The sequence below is a fragment of the Cervus canadensis genome, chromosome X (assembly GCF_019320065.1).
Source record: "Cervus canadensis isolate Bull #8, Minnesota chromosome X, ASM1932006v1, whole genome shotgun sequence".
In the NCBI taxonomy this organism is placed as follows: Eukaryota; Metazoa; Chordata; class Mammalia; order Artiodactyla; family Cervidae; genus Cervus; species Cervus canadensis.
Window position 1 is genome coordinate 99,872,197 of NC_057419.1, and position 7,390 is coordinate 99,879,586.

Below are 7,390 nucleotides of genomic sequence, written 5' to 3' on the forward strand. Positions count from 1 at the left end.
AAACAACACCCAGTTGTGGATGTGATTGATGATGGAAGTAAAGTCTGATGCTAGAAAGCATTAGGACAGTGTATTTAGCATACTAGTGATATATAAATGCTAGTTATTATTACTGTTCCTGTTGTTTATACTAGTTTATTTTCATCCCAGTATCAACCATAATGTTTTAGTACAGATACTTGGCAAATACTTCCTTTTTATTTTCAGAATTTTCAGAAGAAATAAACCATACAAATCAAGTATATGCTCAGTTCTATAAATAATATAGTTGAGGTAATTACTGGGAGTGAATTGAACTTACAGATTGCTTTGGGAAGAGGTTACATTTTTACAATTCTCTCTTTCTATGTGGAAATGAAGTACATCTCTCTAAGCAGATTTTTTTCTTTTGGTTCTGTCATATATATATATATATATATATATATATATATATATATATGTAAAGAGAACTTGCTTGAGTTTTTAAAATTTTTTCATTTTGTATTGGAGTATAGTTGATTTATAGTGTTGTGTTAGTTTCAGGTGTAGAGCAAAGTGATTCAGCCGTACATATACATATATCAATTCTTTTCCAAATTCTTTTCCCATATAGGTTATTACAGAGTGTTGAGTAGTGTTCCCTGTGCTATACAGTAGGTCCTTTTTAGTGATCTATTTTATATACAGTAATGTATATGTGTCAGTCCCAATTTCCCAATTTATCTCTACCCCCATCTTTCCCCTTTAGTAACCAGAAGTTTATTTTCTATGTTTGTGAGCCTGTTTTGTAAATAAGTTGATTTACATCATTTATTCAATTCCATGTACAAGTGATATGATATGGTATTTGTCTTTTTCTAACTTACTTGACTAAGTATGATAAGCTCTAGCTCTCTTCACGTTGCTACAAAAGACATTATTTCATTCTTTTTATGGATGAGTAATATTCCATTGCATATATGTACCCACATCTTTATCCATTCATCTGCTGATGGACATTTAGGCTGCTTCTATGTCTTGGCTATTGTAAATAGTGCTGCAATGGCAGTGAATATTGCAGTGCATGTATCTCTTCAAAGTATGGTTTTCTCTGGATATATGCCCAGGAGTGGGATTGCTAAATCATATGGTCTATTTTTAGTTGTTTTTTTTTGTTTTTTTTTTTTTTTGTAAGAAACCTCCATACTGTTCTCCACAGTGGCAGCACCAATTACATTCCCACCAACAGTGTAGGAAAGTTCCTTTTTCTCTACACCCTCTCCAGCATTTGTTGTTTATAGACTTAAATTTTTTTTAATTTACTTTTTTTTAATTGGAGGACAATCACTTCACATCACTGTGGTGGCCCCTGCCACACACTGACAGGAATCAGCCACGGGCACACATGCATCCCCACCATCCTGAAGCCCCCTCCCACTTCCCTCCCCATCCAAGATGGTAACAACAATCTTATATGTTTATAAACTTTTGGTGATGGCCGTTCTGACCAGTGTGAAGTGATAGGTCATTGTAGTTTTTGTTTTTGTTTTTTTTTTTAATTGGAGGGTGATTGCTTTACCGTGTTGTGTTGGTTTCTACTGTATAGCAACATGAATCATCCATGAGCATATATATATATCCCCTCCCTCTGGAGCCTCTCTCTCACCCACCCACCCCAATTGCTGTAGTTTTCGTTTACATTTTTCTAGTAATTAGTGATGTTGAACATCTTTTCATGTGCCTATTTGCCATCTGTATGTCTTTTGTATGCCATTTGTATGTCTTCTTTGGAGAAATGTCTGTTTAGATTTCCTTCCCATTTTTTGATTGGACTGTTTGTTTTTTGATATTGAGCTGCATGAGCTGTTTGTATACTTTGGAGATTAATCCCTTGTCAGTCACTTTGTTTGCAAATATTTTCTCTCATTTTGAGGGTTGTCTCTTCATTTTGTTTATGGTTTCCTTTGCTGTGCAAAAGTTTTTAAATTTTTTTTTGACTGTACCTATCTTTATTTTTTTCCATTTATTTTTACTAGTTGGAGGCTAATTACTTTACAATATTGTAGTGGTTTTTGTCATACATTGACATGAATCAGCTTTTAAGTTTAATTAGATCCCATTTGTTTATTTTTGCTTTTATTTTCATTACTCTAGAAGGTAGGTCAAAAAAGATCTTGCTGCGATTTATGTCACAGTGTTCTGCCTGTTTTCCTCTAAGAGTTTTATAGTATCTGGTCTGACATTTAGGTCTTTAATCCATTTTGAGTTTATTTTTGTGTATGGTATTAGAGAGTGTTCTAATTTCATTGTTTTACATGTAACTGTCCAGTTTTCCCAGCACAACTGATTGAAGAGGCTGTCTTTTTTCCATTGCATATTCTTGCCTCCTTTGTGATAGAGTAATTGACATTAGGTGCACAGGTTTATTTCTGGGCTTTCTATCCTGTTCCACTAATCCGTAAGTCTGTCTTTGTGCCAGTACCACACTGTTTTGACTACTGTAGCTGTATAGTATAGTGTGAAGTTAGGGAGACTGATTTCTCCAGCTCTGCTTTTCTTTTGCAAGATTGCTTTGACTATTCAGGATCTTTTCTGTTTCCATACAAATTTTAAGATGTTTTGTTCTAGATCTCCAAAAAATGCTATTAGGTAATTTGATATGGGCTGCAACCTTAGGTAGTAGAGTCATTTTGACAATATTTATTCTTTTATTACAAGAACATGATAAGTTTTTCCACCTGTTGGTGTCATATTTGATTTCTTTCATCAGTGTCTTACAGTTTTCTGTGTACAAGTCTTTTGCCTCCTTAGGTAGGTTTATTCCTAGGTATTTTATTCTTTGTGATATAATGGTAAATGGAGTTGTTTCCTTAAATTTTATTTCTGATATTTCATTATTAGTGTATAGCATTGCAACAGATTTTTGTGTATTGATTTTGTATCCTTCAACTTTACCAAATCCATTGATGAATGCTAGTAGTTTTCTCGTAGCATCTTTAGGATTTTCTATGTATAGACTCAAGTCATCTGAAAACAGTGACAGTTTTACTTCTTCTTTTCCAATTTGCATTCCTTCTATTTCTTTTTCTTCTCAGATTGTTGTGGCTAGGACTTCTAAAACTATGTTGAATAGAAGTGGTGAGAGTGAACATCCTTGTCTTATTCCTGATCCTAGAGGAAATTATTTCAGCTTTTCACCATTGAGTATGATGTTAGCTGTGGTTTTGTCATATATTGTCTTTATTATGTTGAGAGGTATGTTCCCTCTATACCCACCTTCTGTAGAGTTATTATAAATGGATGTTGAATTTTATTAAAAGCTTTTTATTTATCTATTGAAATGATTGTATGGTTTTTATTCTTCAGTAAGTTGATGTGGTGTATCACACTGATTGATTTGTAGATATTGAAAAATCCTTGCTTCCCTGGGATAAATCCCACTTGATCATGTTTTTTGATCCTTTTAATGTATTGTTGGATTTGGTTTGCTACTATTTAATTGAGAATCTTTGTGTCTATGTTTATCAGTGATACAGCCTGTGGTTTTCTTTCTTTTTGGTATTTTTGTCTGGCTTTGGTGTCAGGGTGATAGTACCTCATAGAATGAGTTTGGAAGTGTTCCTTCCTCTGCAATGTTTGGAATAGTTTCATAAGTGTTAACTCTCTATAAAGGTAGAGTTCACCTGTGAAGCCATCTGGTTCTGGATGTGTTTGTTGGTAATGTTTTTGATTCTTTGTGTATTGTTTAATTTTCACATATTTTTAAATTTTCCTATTTTCCTCCTGTTATTGATTTTTATTTTCATTCTATTGTGGTCAAAGAAGATATTTTGTATGATTTAATTTTTAAGAAATGTGCTGAGACTTGTTTTGTGGCCTAACATATTTTCTAACATGGAAAATATTCCATATGCACTTGAGAAAAACAAGCATTTTTCTGGTAAGGGGTAAGTGTTCTATGTATGTCTGTTAGGTATAGTTGGTTCATAGATTTGTCCAAGTCCTCCATTTCATTATTGGTTTTCTTTTTATTTCTATCCATTATTGAAATTGAGCTGTTGACATCTACAACTATTTCTATTGAGCTGTCTATTCCTCCCTTCAGTTCTGTTGGCTTTTATACATGTCCTTGTTTATTATTGTTATAACTTACTTGTGAATTGACCATTTTATCAATATATGGTATTCTTGTTTATCTCTTAAATTTTTTTGGCTTAAAATCTGTTTTCTTTGATACATTAGAGCGATCTCAGGCCTCTTTTCCTCACTATTTGCATGAAAGATGTTTCATTTCATGAATGAAACTCATTTCATTTCAAGAATGTTTGAAATGTTTCAAAAAATGAAATGGTTCATTTCATTTCAAGAATGAAATGTTTCATTCTTTCACTTCTGACCTATTGTGTCTGTGCCTCTAAAAGGAGTCTCTTGAAGACAGTGTATATAATTAGATCATGTTTTTATAAATAGACAGATAAAGAACATTACAGCATACTAACACATATATATGGAATTTAGAAAGATGGTAACGATAACCCTATATGCAAAACAGAAAAAGAGACACAGAAGTACAGAACAGACTTTTAAAAATTTTGTTAAACCAATGTCTAAGCTTTGAATTGGAGAATTTAATTCATTTAAATTTAAAGTAATAACTGATAAGTGGTTACTTACTCTTGTCATTTCACTTTTTTTCTGTATCTTACTTATATCTTTTTTCCTCTTAATTCATCCATAAATGCCATACTTTGTCATTAATTATTCCTTTCTTGTCTATCATTTTGATTTTCTCTTCATTTCCTTTGCTGCATATTTTTTTTTTTTAGTTTTTATCTTATTGGTTACACTAAGATAAATTATAACCTCCCCTGGCATTTACAATTAACATCTTAGGTTTGTAACTATCAAATTTGAATTAACACCAACTTGGTTTTAATAGTATACAAAAATTTTGCTCATTCACACCTCAAGCCCCCTTTCTTATGTTTTTTTTTTCACAAATCATGTCTTTTTGCATTGTGTGCTCACTTATATAGACTTAAAATTATTGTTTTAAGCATTTGTCTTTTAAGTAATACAAGAAAAAAAAGAGGACTTAGAAACCAAAGTAGCAATAATACTGTGTTTTCTATTTCCCTATATAGTAACTTTACATTGTTTTTTTATTATTCATATGGCTTTCATTTGCCATGTAGTGTCCTTTCCTTTCAGTTTGGAAACCTCCCTTTGGTATTTCTTATAGGGCAGATCTACAAGTTTTGAACTTCCTTAGTTTAACTTTTGTTTATCTTAGACTATCTTAATTTTCCCTTCATTTCCTTTATAGAAGAACAGTTTTGTTGGAAACAGAATTTTGTTGACAAATTTTTATTTTCACCAATATAAATATGTTGTGCCACTTCCTTGTGACTTCCATGGTTTCTGAATTTAATAGGCTGTTAATCCTACTGAGGATCATTGTTACAAGAGTAAATTACCTCGAGCTGCTTTCAAGATTCTATGTATTTGACTTTCAACAACTTCATTATAATGGATTTCCATTGAGGTATCTTTGAGTTTATCCTGCCTGTAGTTTTTTAAACTTCTGGGATGTGTAGATTTATGCCTTTCCTCAAATTTGATAAATTTTGGGTCATTATATCTGTAAATAATCTTTGTTTCTCTTTCTCTGTCTTCTCTCTTCCTGAGATTTTCATTATGCACGTGTTGGTATACTTGATGTTATCCCATGGGTCTTTTAGGCTCTGTTCACTTTTTTCTGCTCTTCAGACTGGAAAGTCTCATTGACCTGTCTTTAAACTTGTTGATTCTTTCTTCTTCCTGGTCAAATCTATTACTGACCCTCTCTAGTAAAATTTTCAGTGCAGTTATTAAACTTTTCAAGGCTGGAATTTCCATTTGGTTCCTTTTTATAACTTCCCAGTCTTTATTGACATTCTCTATTTGGTAAGGGATCAATTTACTGATTTCCTTCATCTCTTTTATCATATTTTAAACAGCTGATTTAATGTATTTGTTTATCAAGTCCATGTCTGGGTTTCTTTTTTTAAATTAAATTTATTTTTAATTGGAAGATAATTGCTTTACAATAATATGCTGGTTTCTGCCATTCATCAACATGAATCAGCCATAGGTATACATACGTCCCCTCCCTCTTGAACCTCCTTCTCACCTCCCACCCCATTCCAACCCCTCTACATTGTTGCAGAGCACTGGGTTTGAGCTCCCTGCATCATACAGCAAATTCCCATTGGCTATCTATTTTACATATGTCTGGGTTTCTTGAAAGACAGTTTCTGTTAATTTCCATTTTTCTTGTTAATGGGCTATATTTTCTTGTCTTTTTGCTTGTCTTTTTTTTTTTTTGGTTGAAATAGTACACTTTAAATACTATAATGTTAAAATTCTGAAAATAAGGTTATCTTCCTTTCCCAGGATTGTTGTTTCTTCTTCATGTGGGTTGTCGTTTGTTTAATGACTCTTCTAAATTATTTTTATAAAGTTTGTATTATTTGTCTTGCATGGTCATTGAAATCCATATTTCATTAGCTTTGTGATTAGATAGTGTTTCTTTAAATGCCTGGAGTTTAAAAATAAAAGAAAAAATGCCAAAAAGGAAAAAAAAAAAAGCCTCTTTAGTTGTAGAAGGTTGACTCTGTGTTGTGGCAGTCTTTCAACACTTAGCCAGGTCATTTAGAAGTCTACTTTAACCTTTACTTCATGTTTGCATGTAGTCTGAAAGTCACTCAGAGGTGAAATTTTAGCATCTTCTTAGGCCTTTTCTGAGCATATGTTCAGCCCTAGGCATGTCTGTGGTTTTCTTGATTTCCAGCTATATGCAGGAGATTTAAATGTCATTATTCCCACTCCCATATCTCCTTTCCCAACCTTCTCCTGACCATGATTTCCAGCTTATTGCTAATGCCTACTGTTATTTCTTGCTCCAGGTTCCTTTGACCTATTTTGTTTTCACTTTCTGTAAATGCCACTTGGGAATCCTCCCCAGCTCTGGGAAAGCTGCAAGTCAGTTGAAACAAGGACAAGTTCTTGCACTGGTCCTTTAGGATGATGACAGACTTTGAAACAAACATACAACAACAATTCTTTGAGAATAAAGTCCATAGTGTTCCCTTTGGCATTAGTAAACCTTCATCAAGAATGTGGACTGTCATTTTCATGGTTACTTCTTTATCTGGGAATGGAAGATGGGGAGGCATTCAAAAAGTCATAGCATTCTCTTAGTGCAATGTAGCAGCTTCTTTCTTCATTAAAATTTCTTCTGGCTTCCTATGTCTCTGGGTATGTTCCAGTATCTCCTAGTTTATAGTCTATGGGAACTTGGACAGAATTTGTATCCCACTGTTGTGTGAAAATTATATACATCTTAATTATGTTGAATTGGTTCATACTGTTTTTCAGATCTACTATATTC